Here is a 21,019-nt window from a genome sequence, read left to right on the forward strand (position 1 = left end):
ACTTGACCTGCAATCAGACACCAACAAACTCTTCCTGGTGTTAGAGTTTGCACTGAGTTTCAATTTCAACTCTAAGCAAGGAAAAAAACCATAACGAGTGTGTCCACCTGGCTCCATTAAACAGCAAGAGCAATGGCATAAACAGCCACAGCTGCTTCAAATTTACATCCCATGGATTCAGTGAGAACTCCCAAGGAATTAGGAACTGTGTGATGCATTTTAATAAGTGAATATGTAAAGATTATATTAATTAATTGCCCATCTGACTCAGTAATATCCATACCCCAGTGAATGGGCATGAAAGTGAATTACATGCAAATTAATGTAAATAGTTGCACATTGACAAAGACAGGATGCTCTTTGAAGCAACTATTAGTATTGTTAAGTTTTTAATTATATGTTCAGGCCAAATGTTTTTTGTCAGAATAGATATTTGAAATAAAAAAAGGAAGCATTTTGTGTACAAAAATGCATTTAGGAAAATGGGTTAGGACACATCTGTTCCATGGAAGATGGTGGACAATTAACCAAAATGGAGAAATTGATCACAGTGGGAGGGGAAGGATGGAGGTGAAGAGATTATGAGTTTTATTTTGAACATGTTAAATTTGATTTACTTACAGAACATCCATGAGGATACATAGTGAGGTGTAGTCAAATTTAGAGCAACAATGAAATATATGATGAAAGAGACTCTACATGGGTGATAGAGCATTTATTCAAGCAAGGATCGTAAAAGTAGCCTAGCACTTCACAGTTTTGCAAATCTTTTTCCTTCATTCTTTTCTTTCATTCATTTTTCAAGGATTGAACACATTTTTATACCAACTGAATCTTCCACATTTAAGTAATTCATTTCTAATTTGAAAAGACAATAAAGTAGAAATTTATTTTTTTAAAAAATCCTTGCTTGTTTTTCCTAAAAAAAAAAAAAAATGTGTAACTACCATAGTTTTAATTCAGAAATTAACAACCTGGGCACTTTTCCTTGTTCAGTTAAATAAAGTGAGTTATTCTTTTTAATTCTTTTCTCCATTAAAACAAAGAGAATGATCAAATGTGTAATTTTTTTAAAGCAAAAGACAATTTTAATGCTAGTAAGTTATTTCAACATGCATTTATCTTTTTGTTAAAAAGTACACTAAGAAAGCCAAAAATTATATTTTTTTGAAACCTCTTAAAATATTGCTGCTGAGAAAATGAATTTCAGTCATTTTCAAATTTGTGTAATAAAACAGATGATTACCATTAACTGACAAAGCTTTGGCTATTTTTAAACATTAGTTTTTTGTGTGTGTTACCCAAAACTACTACTGTTTCAAAGTATCTTAAAAATTGCCCCAAATTATTTCTGTAGCTGTGTAAACTGTACTTTGAAATGGGTATCCAAAAATCCTTTTTTTATTAAGTGAATTATTACAGTGCACCACTACATTTAAAGACTCAGTTTTATTATGCATGAGCTTTATAAACATTAAAGAATAAATTGTGAGGTATTTGACGGTCTTTATTTCAAAGGCTGCACTTAAAGGAAAGTACAAACTCTTGTATCCACATGGAGGTGTCTGATTCAGTCTGAAATGTTTGCCAGCTTGCCAAGGCTGATTGAACTCTCTATGTTGGCAAAAGAGGCAGGAGGATGGTTTGCCTGTTTGACCAACTGGCTATGGGTACCCTGCAGCATGTGTGAATGCACTGGCATCTGGAAGCTCAGTTTTCCCCATCAATGAGCAGAAGTGAAATTTTCTTGAAATGTCAGTGTCTGATATGCACCCAAAGTCTTCTTTCCTTTGGAGTCTAGTGCCCAACAAGTGTATTTGACTTTCCTCTTGATAACATATGTGAATGTTGCAAACTTCATTCAACCTCAAGAGATGTACAAATTGGTATCGTTTTGTAGAGCTGTCTCTAGCTAGGAAAGTGCCATTCTCATTTATGTTTCAAAGAGCAATTGCTGCCTCTGATCAGGTAAAGTAAGAAATGTAGCTCTCTTGTTTAATGAATTATCTTCATCTCCAGAGAATGACAGCTAAGGTTTGTTTGGCAGAAGTAAGGGAAATTATTTCCCTTTGGCTCTGAGAGGTAGTCTGTTGCTAGGGCCTTGAGAAACAGTTGGGTACTGTGGGGGACTTTGAGTTTTTGAGAATGCGCTGGCCCTGTGAAATGATGGGAGAAAGCACTCGGGATTTGACTTGAAGGGAAAAGTATGGGAGCTCATAGAAAGTAACAATGGCTGGGTCAAGAGTCTCTTAATGCACATCATCTCCATCATTCTCTCTTCTTTCTTGTCCCTCATCCATGCTTCAACACTGATGGCTTCCCGGGAAGGGCGCTATTTCTTTAATGCCTGTGATTGGAGGTTAAGGAGGTTTTTGTATCTTGGATAAATGCTTCATGAGAGACCTTCTTGCTGGAGGGCAGGGCCTGTCAGAAAACACTGATTTTTTTTTTTTTTTTTTTTTTTACTATGAAAGGTGTGGGCTTTCTGTCATGTGGGCTAATGAATGACAGAGGGGGAGGTGGTATACTTCTCTCTACTGAAGAAGCAGGGAGCTTTGTTGTTTCTGGGTTTTACTTTTGCTAGGCTCTTTGTGGTGGCACTGAGTGAGTAGAAGTCGTGATTCTGGCTTTTGGGACAAAGAGGGCAGCCATGCATCTTTGAGGAACCAGAAGGCTGGGGGACATTTTTGGAGCATGCACATTAAATGAAAATTTATATAAAAAATGGAAACTTATATAGAACATGATTTGGTTGGGACAAGGCTGGGCAGGTAGGATGGAGTTCTGCAGAGCCTCATCATTTTTGGAGGATGGTGGTTAGCAATCAACAACTTATATGGCCTCCACTAGTCCAGGTTGGGAGACTCACATTCTCCATCATCCTCCCTATCCTGTCACTGGGACTCGCATAGTGATCTTCTTCAAAAGATGCCCAGCCCAGGTTACTTCATGGTGTTCTATCTTCAGGAAGCTGATGGACTTGGGGTTGGCTTGAAAATGCTCCTGCTCTCATACTTGTTCATATCTTTACTTAATTTAATTCTTGCCCCCAACAAGTCCCCTTGCCCCACTGGTGGCCCTTTAGTGTATGATAATATATGGATATTTTATCATTGCTCCTCTTAAGAGAGACTATGATTCTCCCCATGCATATCAACTTTTGTAACTATAACTTAAGAAATAATGGAAATCGGTATTGAAATATTTGTGGTTTAAAGTTAAAAAGTACCCTTAATAGAATCTAAGTCTATGCCCATTATAAATATGTGAGTGTTATTTACAAATTTCATTCATTTTTGCTTAATTACTGAAATGTCTGCAGATGACTAATATGAGTTTGGTATTATTTGTATCATATTTTTTAGAAATACAGCATCTATTTCCTAGTGCTTGCCCAAACCATATCTTTGAATGACACACTGGTCTAAAAGTGGCAAGAGCCCCAGGACCTAGGAGCTATGGGGAACAGTAATTACCTGGGCTAAGTATGGAAATGATTAAATGAATTATCTGTCTCACTGTCTCATAGTTCCCAGTAAAGTACTCCACGCAGAGATAAGGTGAATGGGTCTTGGCCTTGTTAGTTAGAAACAAACTGGAAAAGGAATTTTGAACTATTTCCTTGGATAATAACATTCAGATGACTGAGTACACTTCTTGAGTTTTCACCTAATTCTTATTCTTCAATCCATTCTTTCAAAAGATAGTTACTGAAGATAGTATTTCAAGCTTACAATCAAGCAAGCTTTGAATATACAAAAACTTTTTGTGTGAAAAGTATAAACTGCACTGTGGCTTGAATAATTCTGATCTGGTATTTCAGTATTCAGGCATTAATGCACATGAAATGGAAATTTATATAGTAACTAATACATGTCACTCATTAGGCTAGATCACAGTGAAAAATGTTTTGGTGTATTTTTAAAATACATCCTAGAATTGTTTAATTCAGGAGGACAGTATTTCTTCTCATGTTTTTTTTTTTTTTTTTAATTCCTGTTAAATATTTTAAAGTACGGTATCGAAAGGACTGAAGTTTCTCAGGCAGGTGATGGCTATGGCTGCTTCATGAAATATATTTTGCACAACAAATCTCTAAGGGGTCTGTCATATTAAACATTTTGTTTATTTGCTTTACTGTTGACATTATTATTATTACAGAGTTTAGTATCATACTACCCTTTAAATAAAGAATTATTAAGCACATAGGCAAATATTAGTACTTTATCATATGTAGGTCTACAATTCATAATTTAAAACAGAACAAATAAGTTTTTGGTGGGATTAAAAGAAAGTTATTTATATTCTTGGTTCAGCCATATCCTGGTTAGGAGATATACACTCTTCCTTCTAATGGTGTCTCCACTAAATTATAATTAAGGAACACAAGTGTTGTTTGGGTTGGCGCCTTCCAAGTCAGAGAACTACAGTTACTGTCATTTGACTCCCTAGGACACCCCACTTCCCTCATAGGACTCTAAAAGACTTCCACTTCTATTCCCACTCAGCTGACCTCTTTGAAGCAGCATATGTAAGTACTGCTGTATTTTATTTTATTTTTATTATGGTAATATACATAACATTGTATCTACCCTCGAGATGAATTTTAAACACATACTGTAGTATCATTTTAAGTACAATGTGGTAGAAAAGATACCTAGAACATACTCATTTTTGTATGATTGAAACCATATACTCACTGGATAGTAAATCCCATTTCTCCCCTTGTGTTCTGGTAACCAATATTCTATTCTTTGTTTCTATGAGAGTTGAATTATTTTAGATTCCACTTTAAAGTAAGATAAAATCAATACCTGTCTTTCTGTGTCTGGCTTGTTTCACTAAGAATAATGTCCTTCAGGTTCATCCATGTTACTGTACATAGTAGGATTTTTTTTCTTTTCTCAAGGCTGAGTAATATTCGGTTGTGAATACACACAATATTTTCTTTATCCATTTATCCAGACATGGACATTTAGATTGTTTTATAAATAACGGTATAATAAAAAATAGAAGTACAGATATCTCTTTGAGATTCTGATTTCAATTCTTTTGGATACATATCCCTAAAACAGATTTGCTAGATCATATGATATGTGTATTTTTGATTTTTTGAGGAAAAAAAAATTCCTCAAGAAATTAAAATTTTCTACAATGGATTCATCATTTTATATTTCTACAACAGTGTACTAAAGTTCTAATTTCTCTACGTTCTTTGCTATCATTTGTTATTTTTGGGGTTGTGTTCTTTATTTTAATCATAGCAATACTGATAGGTGTGCAGTGATATCTCATTGTGGTTTTGATTTGCAAAAACTCTATGCCTAAACACTCCATCATGAAAATCAGCCTCATCACATGCACGGTGACCAAAACTGTGCAGTAGGCCTGCATGGCAAATGAATGTGAATATGTAGTTTATTTCTGAGTGCATCCCAAACAAATGCTAAAAATTTGAGTTTTAGTAAATTATTTCTGTGTTCTCAGCTTACTGTCATTAAAATATTTTGTCCAAATAAAAAATTAGAGGTAACTTGAAAATGTCCTTCCTTAAATGTCTTGGGGAGACGTTTAAGGAAAAACAAGGTAGAAAAATTAAATTGTTCAATCTAAAAAGTTATAAGAATAGAAGTGAGCTTACTAATTGTCTAAGAAATTTGTTTCCACTTGATATAGAAAGTCAAATGAGAACTCTAAAGCAAAATGAATGTGTTGAGATCTTAGAGACTATTTGTTTGATTAATGAAAAATATTAGTGCATGTTTTTGGAAATTTTGGGTTTATTTATAATGTTTGTCAACATGCTCTCTGAAGAAGCCCCATGGCCCAAACTTACCAGGAGTCCTGGCCTGTAAGATGCAGAGATTCTTACACTCCAGTCTACATTTCCGGCCAAAGAGGCTGTGAAGCAGCATCACACACTGAATTCACAGGCTTTGGAGGCCAAACTCTATGGTATTACATATTAAACTTTAATGTTTTGATATCTTATTAAACTCTTATTTTCTTTTGAAGTTACAACTAAACATTCTCTGTTCTCCACAATTTCACTTTCTTTGATCAACTCTGACACACAAAATTCAAACCTTTTCTCTGCCTGGATTCTGCCTGACTTATTGGTTCTCTGTCCAGCCATTATTCCTGCTATGCTCTAAGTCCTCATGCTCTTTCTATTGAGATTCTATTCCCCATCACTGTCCTGGAAATTCTCTCAGCACCTCAACCAAGACTCCTGCATTTGTTCAAGTCTTAATTAACTCCTCCCTCACGGTCTGTCTCCGTGCTTTAGGGCCAAATAAACCAACTTATTGAATCATCTTCCAGACTCTGATCAGGTCCTAAAATAATCTGTTTCCTAACTACCAAGATAGCAGTTATTTGGATAAATAATAATTTATGCCCACCTTCATTTGTCTTCTCAGATAAGTCTGTCCCAGGATATCAGTACCTTCATTACATAGATTTTTCTATATTCTCAAATCTGAATTTCATTTTAATTCCATTTATCTTTTCTTTTTCTATTTGTTTGCAATAGAAATTGACTCTCCAGGTTTGGCGGTCCCTATTCTCCTCACCAAGTGTAACCAAGAGCATCTACTTTAAATGAAGTACAATGTACCATGTAGAAAACAGAGATGCATCTGATACTGTACTTACACTTGCAATAATACAGATATTTTTATGGGGAAAGAAAAATGTTAGAACAGATAAAGACTGCCAATTGTCAAATATTTAATTGTGCATGATGTACAGAAACAATTTTTTATGCAGTACAGAATTCTCTAGTAAAACAAACATCTTAAAATATTAATGTTTTACATGTCACAGAAAATTAGGATAGGAATTTTCGCTGGTGACATTTAATGCCAGCTGCTCTTATAAATCTCCCCAAAATTATACAACTCGATGTTACTAAACTTTTTGCCTTTCTCATAACATAGGGATGCCCAAATGGGAAAGATGCCCCAACCAGCGTAGACTGTCTTTCCTACAGAGTTGTGATGAGGACCAAATAAAAAGATTTTGAAAATGTCTTGTCAGTAATAAGCATATGAAATAGGCCTTACCAAACATTTAAGAATGAAAATCCTTATATAAAGCAAAGAGTATCAAAGACATTTAATAGCAGATAATACTAAATTACAATCTCAATTTGATCAGAGTCAATCTTTGAAATGCATTTATGATTTATTAATTACAACACTGTTTTTTATGTGTTTAAATTATTAGCCTGTGCCTGTGGAATTACTATTATCATGTGCTTGAACATTGCTGAATAAAAGAATCAGGGGTGCCTCTCTGTGTTCACATTTGCCTTACACATAGATTGTAGTAGAATATTCAAGAATCAATTAGGGGGCTATTGACTTGGCCCACACATTCCTTGTGTGCAGCAAAGCATATGCCTTCCCCACACCACTTGGCACCAGAGCTCTACATCATTATTCTAGAACAGTCGATAATCCAACTCCCAGAAGAAAGGGCATGCATAAGCAGAACATACTTTGTTTTCCAAAAACTGATGGGGATAAAAATCATAAGTAGGTAGGTAAAAATGTCCTTACACACCATTCCTGAAGCCATTTATTAGATATTTGAGTAATGTCATCATGGAAAGAAACATTTCTGTGAACATAGGCCAATAATACAAACTATGAATAAAATTTCATACACTAATTCCTAATTTTATTTCACCACACATATTAAAAATTGTATTATTTGTATTTATTTTTAATTAATGCAAAAATTTTATGTAATTATTGTGTACACCATGATGTTTTGAACTATATATATAAAATCATATACATACGAACTACACATGTGTATATATATATATACACTCATACACAGTGAAATGGTTTAATTGAGCTAGTTAACATATGCAGGACCTGTTATACTTATGTTTTAGGAGAGAGAACACGTACAATTTATTCTTAGAAATTTTCAAGAATACAATGCATTGCTTTAACCATTGTCTGCTATTGTTAAGTACTGTCACCATGTTACAATACCTCTCTTGAATCTGTTCCCCAGATATAGCAGCAAATCCATATCCTTTGAAAGCCTCTCCCCAATGCCATATAACCCACATTCCTCAGCCTGTAACCACTATTGTATTCTCTATTGTGAGTTTGACTTTTTAAAATTTCATATGAGAGCGAGATCACGAAGTATTCCTCTTTTGGGGTCTGGTTCAGTCCACTTAAACTAATGTGTTCCAGGTTCACCATGTTGTTGCAAAAGACAGGGTTTTCTTCCTTTTAAAGGCTGAATAATATTCCACTGTGTGTGTGTGTGTGTGTGTGTGTGTACACATCTGTTTTTCTGCCATTCTATACAGTTTTGATTACTATAGCATTGGGATATGTTTTAAAATCAGAACTTGTGAGATCCCTTGCTTTGTATTTTGGTCTCAAGATTGTATTGGTATTATGTGCACTTTGTCATTCCGTATGAGTTTTAGGTTTTTTAAAGTCAATTTCTTCAATAAAAAATTGCCATTAGGATTCTGATAAGGATTCCACATAATCCACAGATTGCTTTGGGTAATTTGAGCCTTTTCACAGCCTTCAGTCTTCCACTTCATGAATAGGATGCCTTTCCATATATTTGTGTCTTCCAGCAATGTTTTATAGATTTTAGTATATAAACCCTTTACCTTCTTATTTGATTTTATTCCTCACCATTCTTTATAAAAATTTGTGATGGGGAATTGTTTTCTAAATAGTTTGTTATTATTATATAGATTTTTCTGTTGATTTTATATTCTGAAAACTTTGCTGAGTGTACTAGTTCTAAGAGTTTCCTTGTGTAATTTTTAGGCCTTTTTGCATGTAAAATAATGTCATCTCAGACATAGGCACTTTTACTTCTTTCCTGATTTCAGTGACTCTTATTTTTTTGCTTATCAGGTTTCTCTAGCAGGGACTTTGAGTAGTATATTTTGTTGAAGTGGCAAGAGCAAGAGCCCTTACCTGGTCCTTTAACTTAGTTGAAGAGTTTTCAGGTTTTTACTATTTAAAATGAGGTTAGCTGTGGACTCTACAATTATGGCTTTTATTATTTTGAGGTACAGGTCTTGTTTGATTGTTTGTTAAGTGTTTCATCATGAGAGTGTTAAATTTTGTCAGGTGCTTTATCCACATCAATAGAGATCACCATGTAATTTTTACCTTTCACTCTGTTGATGCAGTGTATCATATGGGTTGATTAGCCTATGTGAAACCATCCTTGCATTCCACTTGGCCATGATGTATGATCCTTTTAATGTTTTATTGAATTCAGTTTGCTATTATTTTGTTGAGAAATTTTGCATCCATGTTCATCAAAAATATTGGCTTATAGTTTTCCTTTCTTGCAGTGACTATTTGATTTTGATATCAGGGTAATGATGGCCTCATACAGTGGTTTAGAAATACTCCCTCTTCAGTGTTCTGAGTTCCACAAGTACTCTGAGATAGATGAGATAGGAAACTGTCCCTCCAGTAGCCTCTCTAAAACCTGTAAGTCTGTGCTCAGGTTCTTTGTCTCCACAAGAGAAGATAGAAGTTGAGAGTTTCCTCCTGCTTATTCTGTGCTGAGCTGGGGAAGGAACTATGGAAAATGAATGCATGCTAATTTACACTGATGTCTTTGTTTTCTTAGCCCAAGAACTGGCTCCCTTTTCTGCCAACATTTACATTCAGGCAAGGCCAATGATATTCCCTTGTGTATTCCCCAGAAATGTCATATTATTGGTCATATGTATAGTATTCTCTTTTCTTCCCCAGGGAGGAGCAGTGGCTGGAAGATTTTATTTTTCCAGATGTCACTTTGCTATACCTGGATGAGTGACTGCTGAGCAAGTGCCCCAAGCTTCCTTCTGACTTCAATGCAGCTAATGCTATACTTACCAAGTGTACAAGACCCTCTTCACTGGCCTCTTAAATTCTTACACAAAGAGTTTATTCATTTATTATTTTTGAATCAGTGTCTCCATGGACAGAGATTCTTGGGCTTCTTATTTCTCCATATTACTAATACCTAATTTTTAGTTCTCCCCCAAATTTTTAATAATTGGAAGGATTCATAACAAATAATTCAATAGTAATTATTTACACTTTATGTTGGTTATTTTAAGATGTCACAAAGTGGATTGTCACTTATTGAAACTTGTTTTTTGTAAACACTAAGAGTTTTATGCACCCCTAAGATTGCTACTTATTGTCATTTGGTATTCTCTTTTCATTCTATTCGGTTGTACCTTTTTTTTCAAAACCTCAAGCATCTACTTTCTGTAATGCTTACTCCCATTCAGGATTTGACCTTTTCTTGTTATTTTTCTCTCTTATCTTCCTTCTCTTACCCTACTTCTCTTTTATATCTTATACTTTAATTTCCTTTTCTCCCTTAAGAGTCACTCTGCCACTATCTGGTACATACCAGAATGGAAATCAAGAATCACAGCTACAGTGCCAATGTAATAGCCTAGGAAGCTCTCCCTGTTGAACAAATCAGGTCTTTTATACCCTCTTCTTACTTTAGGAAGTGTAGATAGTTAGATGTTTAAACTAAGTGGCCATTGATCAGGTGTATTTTTATTAGATCAAAGAAAGATTACATTACTCATGAGGTATTCATCTGTGGAGAACAGGTTAAGATAAAAAGGTTCTTATTATGTAACAAGAATCCAGATGAATGCTTTCTTAGGGTTGGTTCAGCATTTTATGAAGTAAAGGGTCTCTCTCCACTCTTCCACATGGCCCCTCATCCTCCCTTTTACATCATGTGATTACAAAATGTCTCCTCAACTCCAGGTACCATACTCTTTCATAACTGCATTGAAGCCAGGAAGAGAGGAAAGAGTCCTAAAGGGATCTCCACCTGGTATTGCTTTTGCTTTACATTAGAGAAAAAAATTTCTCTAAGGCTCCCAAACTGGATTCTCCTTAAATCCCTTTGTCTAGAACTTGTTGACATGTCTTCTTCCAAACCAGACATTTGGAAAAGAGTGGACGATTGATATGGTTTCTGTAGAGTAATTATGTCTTATCCTTGAATCTGGGCATGTTTCAACCTGAAAGAAATTGGGATTCCTATAGTAAGGAGACAGGGAGAAACCACTTGTGTAGTTATCAAAATGCATCTGCTTTAGAGTCATTTCCAAATGGGTGGAGTCTCAAGGAGCCCAACTCTTCAGTTCATACCAGCAGCAGGTATCGTACTCAGAAAAAAAATGCAACCATCATAGGGTTCTTAGGAAGCACAATATTTGTTTGTATCCTCAGTTCTGGTCCAGGAATTTATGAATGAATTCTGGGCATTCAGCATATTTTTGGGTTATGAATCAAGACATGTATTTCTCTGTATGTGTGTGCTTGTGTGCATGTCTTTTAATGTAATGCTTTTGTTGTTGTTGAGCACTTACTTATAGAGAGTAACAGTGTTAAAACAGAGGACAAGACTGCCATGACTTTTGTTTATATAATGCTCATGGGATACCTGGAAAGATGCCATTGAACAAATAAAAATAAAGGGAGGTATCACTGTGGCATATAGTTCAGCAAGTTGTGGGAGAACACATCCTACCTAGTACATTGGGAATGATAGAAAGCCTCCTGGAGGAAATGGTGCTCAAATGGAAATCTGAAGCGGTCAAGCAGGCAATTCCATATTGGGAACAGTGCATGCCAATGCTTCAAGCTCAGATATGTGCTCTGTTTAGAGATACAAGAGAAAACCGATAGCACCCAAAGGCAGAGTTAGAAAAGAAGTCATAAAAGATTGTATGTCCTCCTCTGAGAAGTGTCTGTTCAGGTCCTTCGCCCATTTGTTGATAGGGTTGTTTGTTATCTTGTTGTTTAATTTTTTGAGTTCTTTGTATATTCTGGATATTAGGGCTCTATCTGAAGTGTGAGGAGTAAAGATTTGTTCCCAGGATGTAGGTTCCCTATTTACCTCTCTTATTGTTTCTCTTGCTGAGAAAAAACTTTTTAGTTTGAGTAAGTCCCATTTGTTGATTCTAGTTATTAACTTTTGTGCTATGGGCGTCCTATTAAGGAATTTGGAGCCCGACCCCACAATGTGTAGATTGAAGCCAACTTTTTCTTCTATCAGGTGCAGAGTCTCTGATTTGATATCTAGGTCCTTGATCCATTTTGAATTTACTTTTGTGCATGGCGAGAGAAAGGGGTTCAGCTTCATTTTGTTGCATATGGATTTCCAGTTTTCCCAGCACCATTTGTTGAAGATGCTATCCTTTCTCCATTGCATGCTTTTAGCGCCTTTATCAAATATAAGAAAGTTGTAATTTTGTGGATTGGTCTCTGTGTCCTCTATTCTGTACCATTGATCCACCTTCCTGTTTTGGTACCAGTACCATGCTGTTTTTGTTACTATTGCTCTGTAGTACAGTTTGAAATCTGGTATCGCTATACCTCCCGATTCACACTTCCTGCTTAGAATTGCTTTTGCTATTCTGGGTCTTTTGTTTTTCCATATGAATTTCATGATAGCTTTATCTATTTCTACCAGAAATGCCGTTGGGATTTTGATTGGCATTGCATTGAACCTATAGAGAACTTTGGGTAATATCGCCATTTTGATGATGTTGGTTCTGCCTATCCATGAACAGGGTACATTTTTCCATCTTCTAAGATCTTCTTCTATCTCTCTCTTTAGGGTTCTGTAGTTTTCATTGTATAAATCTTTCACCTCTTTTGTTAGGTTGATTCCCAAGTATTTTATTTTTTTTGAGGATATTGTGAATGGGGTGGTTTTCCTCATTTCCATTTCAGAAGCATACAATCTATCAATAAGTACATGAAAAAATGCTCACCATCTCTAGCAGTCAGAGAAATGCAAATCAAAACCACCCTAAGATACCATCTCACTCCAGTAAGATTGGCAGCCATTATGAAGTCAAGCAACAATAAGTGCTGGCGAGGATGTGGGGAAAAGGGTACACTTGTACATTGCTGGTGGAACTGCAAACTGGTGCGGCCAATATGGAAAGCAGTATGGAGATTCCTAGGAAAGCTGGGAATGGAACCACCATTTGACCCAGCTATCGCCCTTCTCGGTCTATTCCCTGAGGACCTTAAAAGAGCATACTATAGGGATACTGCCACATCAATGATCATGGCAGCACAATTCACAATAACTAGACTTTGGAATCAACCCAGATGCCCTTCAATAGATGAATGGATTAAAAAACTGTGGCATTTATACACAATGGAGTATTACGCAGCACTAAAAAATGACAAAATCATGGATTTTGCAGGGAAATGGATGGCATTAGAGCAGATTATGCTAAGTGAAGCTAGCCAATCCTTAAAAAACAAATGCCAAATGTCTTCCTTGATATAAAGAGAGCAACTAAGATCCGAACAGGGAAGAAGAGCATGAGGAAAAGATTAACATTAAACAGAGACGAGTGGGGGGAGAGAAAGGGAGAGAGAAGGGAAACTATGGAAATGGAAGGAGACCCTCATTGTTACACAAAATTACATATAAGAGTTTGTGAGGGGAAAGGGGAAAAAAAAAAAAAACAAGGGAGAGAATCAAACAACAGCAGATGGGGTAGAGAGGGAAGATGAGAGGGAAGGGGAGGGGGGATAGTAGGGGATAGGAAAGGTAGCAGAATACAACAGTCACTAATATGGTATTATGTAAAAATGTGGATGTGTAACCGATGTGATTCTGCAACTTGTATTTGGGGTAAAAAATGGGAGTTCATAACCCACTTGAATCAAATGTATGGAAGATGATATGTCATGAGCTGTGTAATGTTTTGAACAACCAATAAAAAAATTAAAAAAAAAAAAAAAAAAAAGAAGTCATAAAAGATGGGCCAGATCATGAGAGGCTTTTATCATTACCAAATGTATCTATTCCACACAAATAGGGATAGACGGCAAAAAATCCATTGACTAAATGACATACTGAGTACAATGGGAATTATAAGAATAGTGAAAAAGTCTGTGTTGTCCCATCAATATTTAGACCAACTGCCTTTTCCAGAACTAAGAAGTGTATTAATTGTAGATTTTTAAATGGTGATTTGAATTATACCATTTGATGTTTTGTAAAATACATGTGACATACTTAAAACAGAGGGTCCAGGATACTCATGATTTGAAATTTACTATACTTGTAAGAATTTTATTTATTTTTATATATCTTATTATCTAGTGATACAGAATAAATCGACTTGATAATATACTTTTCTGAACTAGAGTCAATGTCAATCATGTTCAGATAGGAATTTAAATACAGGGGAAGGTCACAAAATTAGGTTGTACCCAATAGTTTTATTTTGTTGCAGTAAAAGAAACCAATTCTAACTTATGAAAAGATATAGAAATACTTTGTAAGGATGCTGGCATATTTTATTGAGCCAAGATAGGACTATATTTGTCCACCGGAAGAGACTGTAAGCAGGAAATAAAAAACCATCAAGGCCATCTCTGTGTGTCTTGATCTTTTTCCTGACCCCTTGATTATTTATTTTATTCTCCGCATTTGTTCTTCTGGGGACTGATCTTCTCACATTCCCACTACAGCAGTGGAGTATGAATATCCATCCTATTTTAATCTCAGTTATGGCAGAAAAGTGCTGCAGCTTCTAAGTTCATAGTATAAATTTTAAGAAAAAATTGGAGTAACCCCAGAGCAGATGTCCATCCCTGCTATAGTCAGTAAGGATCAAAATTACAGCCATACACAGTCTGGCTAGCCAGTTCTTTGTATTCAGAGAGCAGACTCCCAGCTCCAAAAGTGTCAATCTGAGGCAAGAAAATCCCAAAAATTCCATTACGTTATTAACAAACTAAAAAGTAATGCTAGTAATTATGTTTTTAGTAATTTCAAATATTTTATCTCATTATACCTGCCTTAAAATTAACACATTTCTAATAATCCATTTTATATTTGCAGTATATCATTAATGTAAGAGAGGCTATGTTCAGTGAATTCGTTTCTGAATGGTAATACTTTGAAAGAGAAATCAGAGGACATCTTGTGGGAGAACTGTTCTGTTCAATGAGACTCTCTATAATTTTTACCAAGTTATTTTTTTAATCAGTTAACTTTTTCTGTGATACTTAAGTAGCCTGATAAAGCTTCCATTATTGTGTAACTCACTAGTGTTCAGATAGCCTAGAGATTCAGTCATGTTTTCTGAAGCATGCTGATAATGTACAGTAGGTAGAATATAATTATTTACAACTTCCTCGAGGTGCCTACTATAATGGATTTAGAAAACTCTGGTTTACTTTGAAATTATACTATCATAACCTACAGTGGTATCCAGTAGTTAAATGAGAAAATACATCTATAAAGAAACATTATGAGTAAAAAAAAAGTAATTTTTAAATTTGTGCATATTTTCAGTACTTCACATCTCCTTACTAAGAGCTGCCTCAGCAGCAGTATCCACATCTAGACCTTGATTTAAGGCCCTGAAGACGTGATTAAACTACAATGCAATTCAAAATAGTGCTTGATTTCAAGTCCTCTGCCTAGCCCTGTGTGAACTCTAATAAATAATGCTTTTAAGCAAATGTCATTTCAATGCATGTTTCTTTATTTATGTAGTGTATCTAAGTCTGATGCTGATTAAAACATAACTCATCATGGAGTCAATCTAAATGTACCTAAAATACTCATCATGGCTGCATGCCATTACAGATTTAATCTGAAGGAGGTCTTGAATGTCATCGCATCAGAAAATGGGAAGAAGGAGGTTCTTCCAGCTCAGAGTGAGGTTCAACTTCATCCATATGAATCAGAGCAGAAATCAATAGATGACTGGGGTGACACCCTGGATAAACATTCCTCAAAATATATGTCATTGAATGATTAGATTTAAACATAAATAAGACAAATTTAAGAGTAATTTGTTCTTCACTGCAGGTAAAACTTGGAATTCTGCTTATTTTATTAAACAAAAAAAATAGTTCTTGTTAAAAAAGGTTGACTATGTTCTTATTAGGGTGGAAATTCATGCTTGTTCAAAGCCTATCCAAACATAAGTATAAAGCCATATCACATGATAATGTCATTAAAGTACAAAAAAAAAAAAACAGCTAAATTTCTTTTAGGATCACAGATATTACAAACTGTTTTCAGTATCTGTCAATACAGCAGGTTTTTTAGTGGATTCTGATTATATTTTGACATGTGACACTAGATAATTGCATGTTGTTTTTTGATAATATATCCTCTTAAAAGATAGGAAAAGGTGAGTTGTTGCTATTTTCCTATCAGAAGAAACCGTAAAACTATAGGAAGAAAATCTATGGTGTAATGGCATGTTGTACAGTGAATTGCTTGAACATTTGCATTTTTAGGAGCTTGCATCATTATTTCAATCTGTTTTATCACTTTACCATAATTCTTAGAAGTTCTTCCCTATTGTAAACTTCAATTTCTCCATATTATTTCAACCCTTTTATCCTAATGCAATCCTACAAAAGTATGAATGTGGTTCTTGTATCCTGTATGCTCATAATCAAATTAAAATTTTATGCTCATCTCAAATGCCAAGGTTTAAAACAAATCAATCACATCTGTATTTCAGACTTGCTATAAACACTATTGAAAAGAGATACACTAATTACTAAGTGCGCAGAAAAGATGAATTCTTCAACCTATCCATTTTTATGTTTGACTGAGTTCATGGCAAAGAAAACATTCTGTTTCACATGTTACATATTCCATTTAGAATTCCAGCAAATGCTTTTATTATTCAATGTCTTTATTTTACAAACTAGGAATGCATTTATATAAAATAAATGTCCTTTACCTTATTGGAAAAATGCATTTGAAAGTTATCTCAATCCTCCCACTTTATAGAAAAGTAAACCAAGCCAAAGGGTTAAGCTTATTTTATATGGTCACACATCAATTAATTGTAAAGGCAGGACTATCATGAAGTCTCTGGTCCTCTCAACAAGTGTTTTTTTTCATTTGTTTGTTTGTTTGTTTTGGTACCAGGGATTGAACTCAGCAGCACTCAATCACTGAGCCACCTCCCCAGCCCTATTTTGTATTTTATTTAGAGACAACATCTTACTGAGTTGCTAAGCACCTCACCATTGCTTAGCCTCTGGAGCAGCTAAGATTATAGGCATGCACCACTGCACCTGGCTGGTTTTATAAACTGAAAAAATAACACATTAAAATTGTGCATATTTGTGGTTTACCTATTTAAAATCAATAGTAAGTCAATAATAATAATCACAAAAATTATTCTATAATAGTCATTTGAATATTTTTGTCTGATGTGATCTTTTCAAAAGGAACAGATTATATTAGGAAGTTTCTAATTAAATGATAAAAAATTTCTCTCAACATTAATACATCTAAAATCTCTTGTGCTTTTAATGAATGTCATGTCTTCATTTTGCCTCCATTGTTTTGATCCAGTTAGGATGAACTAAGGATATGAGACCTTCACTTGTGGTATGCTACTATTGTTTACAAATTTGGCTTTTCAAATGCCAGTAGATAGATGCTGTCTTTCAATACACTTCTTGCACTTACTTTTTGTAAAAGAAATCAGATTCTTATTAAACTCTTAATTGCCTCAAGCAGTTTCCATTAACTTTAGTTTGGGTTTGAATATCTGCGTACTTCCCCTGTTCTTTATCTTGGCTAGTTTAATAAAATAAAGATAAATAGAACAAAGACTTTTCTTTCAAAGGGGATGAAGAAAACTCAAAGGTGCAAGATCAATCATGGGTTCATTTTTTGTTTAAAGTTGTTTTTCAGTTTTACATTTTAAAAATTATTGTTACTCCTTACCTTTTAAGTTGTTTCAAAGATTATGAATTCAAATAGGTGTTCCATAAACATGCACAATTTTAGTGTGTCAATTTTTTACAAAGTAATCTAGCTTGTAATTTGTATAACTCCATGCATACTTATTTAAAATACTGAGTTAGCAAAAACTTGTTTTTTCATTAATAAAATATATGAAAGTTTCTCTGATCAACAACTTGCTATTTATTAGTATCATTAAATACTTCTCAAAACCTTCCTAAATATTTATTTAGACCTTAGTTTCCAATAAATGAAACATGCCTTTATTAAGTCAAAGAGGTAGTCAACATTATTAAACACATTGTTGTTTATTAAAGATTATTAAAAATTTTAAAAATAGGTGCAGTGGTGTAAACCTGTAATCCCAGCATCTTGGGAGGCTGAGGCAGAGGATTACAAGTTCAAAGCCAGTCTCAGCAATTTAGGGTTCATTTTTTGTTTAAAGTTAGTGAGACCCTGTCTCAAAAACAAACGAACAAAAAAAAGTGCTGGGGATATAATTAAGTGGTTAAGCACCCCTGGATTCAATCCCTGTTACCAAAAATAAATAAATAAATAAATATAAGTACTAATATAATAAAAGTGTGTGAGATTAACAAAGGCTAGCAAAAATTTATTAGCTGAGCAATATGGAAAGGTATTATGTTATGCAGCCAGGACAAGAGTGCAAACCTAAGTAAAAATACAAAAGATATATAACCATAAAACAACAAATCTCAAGAAATCACTCTTGAGTCTATTTTGCCTTCCAAACACTCCCCATTTTTTTTTAATTGCAAAACTACTGGAAATAATTGAAAAATTATCCATTACCTCCCCATTGCTCTGTGCCTCCTCTTAGAATCCTGTCTATATTTATACCCACCCCCACCATTTCTACACACACACAAGAAACCTCTCCTTAGAGTTATGATGATCTCCAAAATGCTAAGTTCCATGGTCTCTTCTCATTCTTCATCTTATTGAACTTATTAGTAGCAATTGAACTGATTACTCTCTCTTTCTTGCATCATTTCAATTTCTCAGCTCCCTCAGATTTTTTCTGCTCTGGCCATTGTTAGTCTTTTCTCATGTTTCACCCTCTCTGTAACATTTATTGGCATACTCCTTATCTCAGTAGTTGGGTGTTTTCTCTTTTGTACCTGTATTCACATATGTAGGGGTCTCAACCAACTCATTACTTCAAATATCAAGTACATGTTGACATTTCCCCAGTATGTATCTCCAACCTGGATTTCTCTATCAGACCCCACTCACATATTAAGGTGTTTGTTTGTATTTTTCACTTGTATATATAATAAACTCATCAAACTCAAATATTTAGAAATATAATTTTTATATTCTTGGATTTGAATTCTCTCAAATTCAAGTTTCCACTTGCTTGCTCAGGAAAATAGTTTTGGGGACATCCTTGACCTCTCTCCCTCTCATCACAATCAGAATCTGATTTTCAATAAATCATGTTAGCTTTACCTTCAATATGTCCAGATCATGATAGTTCTCGTGATCTTCATTGCTATCATCTTGGTCCATGCTACCAGACTCTTTCCTTTACTTTACTACTGCAATAGTCTACAAAGTACTTCCACGTTTCTATTCATTGCCTTGGTCTTAGCTCTGGTTCCTATAGAAGCCAATTTCAGGTAAAAAAAAATTCAAGCAAATGTAGTTTATTTGGGAAGGAATATCTGCTGGGAAATCGAGAAGTGAGGTCAAGGGGAGAGAAAATTAATAATAGCTCAGAGAAACCCTTCTAGGTGACAGCATAGAACTCATACTCACAGCTATCCCACCTGAGGAGTGTGAGATCTGGAGTATTTATCCACTAACTTCCCCGAATCACATCATTGTGGGTGCTCCTGGTGAGCCCTCTGGGCCTAATAGTCTGCTAAACGTGTGTTTAGGCTCTCATGGTGTTCATGAGAGGGTATAGAGAGAATTTTTGTGCAAAAAGCCATAGGATTTGACAATGATAAGTTAGGCTGTCCTGTAAAACACTGAGCAGATACGGTTAGGGTCATCATAGGATCTGATTCACACCTTTTGCTCCATTTTTTACCCAATAACAGAGTAGTCCTGTGAACTATAAACTAGATCAGGCCACATTTTTGCTCAGATGCTTCAAACAGATCCATGTCTCAGTTGGAGAAAAAAGTCTTAAGTCCTTACAATGGCTCACAGGTTCCCATAGATGTGCTGTTAGGTTCCTATGTCTGTTCTGCATGCCACTAATTCCTCCCTGTCCTTGTGGACCCAGAGCTGCTGCACTGGTTGTTTCCTGGGTTGGGAATGTTCTTCCTTAAAATAGCTGCCTGGAGTTCTTCTTTCCTTCTGAAGGTCTTTATTCAAATGCCACCACCTCAGAATTCCTGTGGCCATCTACTTGTAAGGTAGACTCATGTTTCACCAGGAATCCAAAGTGCCTGTCCCATTGACATAGAACCTAACTTCATGTAAAATTACAATGACTATATTTTTACCATTGTTTGTGCTCACTGTCCCTCTTCCTTCAACAGAAATTAGCTCCAAAAGTGTAGGGATTTGTTTCTGTATTTTTATTTTATTTTTGCATCAGGGTTTAAACTCAGGGGCGCTAAACCACCGAGCCACATCCCAGCCCTTTTTTGTATTTTTCTTAGAAACAAGGTCTCCTGAGTTGCTTAAGGCCTCACTAATTGCTGAGACTGGTCTTGAACTGACAATCCTCCTACCTGAGCCTCCCGAGTTACTAGGATTACAGGCATGTACCCCCCATGCCCAGCTCTCCCTTATACTCTTAACACAACTGGATATATAATAGGCCCACACTATAAAAAATGAACAATAAAAAAATCCAAGAACCTCAAACCATGACTATAATGATGAATATCATTGTTTAATATGAAAGGTATACAATAATGAGGAAAAAAATTAAACTATTTCTTGAGCTTTAAATTACATATGTTATTTTTCAAATGAAACTTTTGTGTAAGACTAAAGACAAATTCCTGTACTCAGAGAATTTTATTGTAGATATGCATATATAGTTATTTTTAACTGGGTTTTAACGAAGTTTAGGGCACATGCTTGAATTTAGAGAGCGGGGGTCCTAATTATGTGGTTGTTTTTGGTTCTAATTTTAATATAACAAAAAATTGGAAAAACTTTCAATAATGAACTGTGAATATTCTTTCTGAATCAGAGTTTTTCACATCTTTAAGGCACTGGAAATATA

General features: G+C 35.0%; 1 protein-coding gene and 1 pseudogene across 1 annotated transcript in view; both read right to left on the bottom strand.

The window, feature by feature from the left end:
* Positions 1-21,019, bottom strand: part of Hcrtr2 (hypocretin receptor 2) — a 94,911-nt gene that overhangs the window by 44,790 nt on the left and 29,102 nt on the right. The gene's annotated exons all lie outside the window — the stretch shown is intronic.
* On the bottom strand, positions 1,665-19,338 carry LOC139706066 (lymphocyte cytosolic protein 2 pseudogene; annotated as a pseudogene).

This window comes from Marmota flaviventris, chromosome 6 (assembly GCF_047511675.1).
Source record: "Marmota flaviventris isolate mMarFla1 chromosome 6, mMarFla1.hap1, whole genome shotgun sequence".
Taxonomy (NCBI): domain Eukaryota; kingdom Metazoa; phylum Chordata; class Mammalia; order Rodentia; family Sciuridae; genus Marmota; species Marmota flaviventris.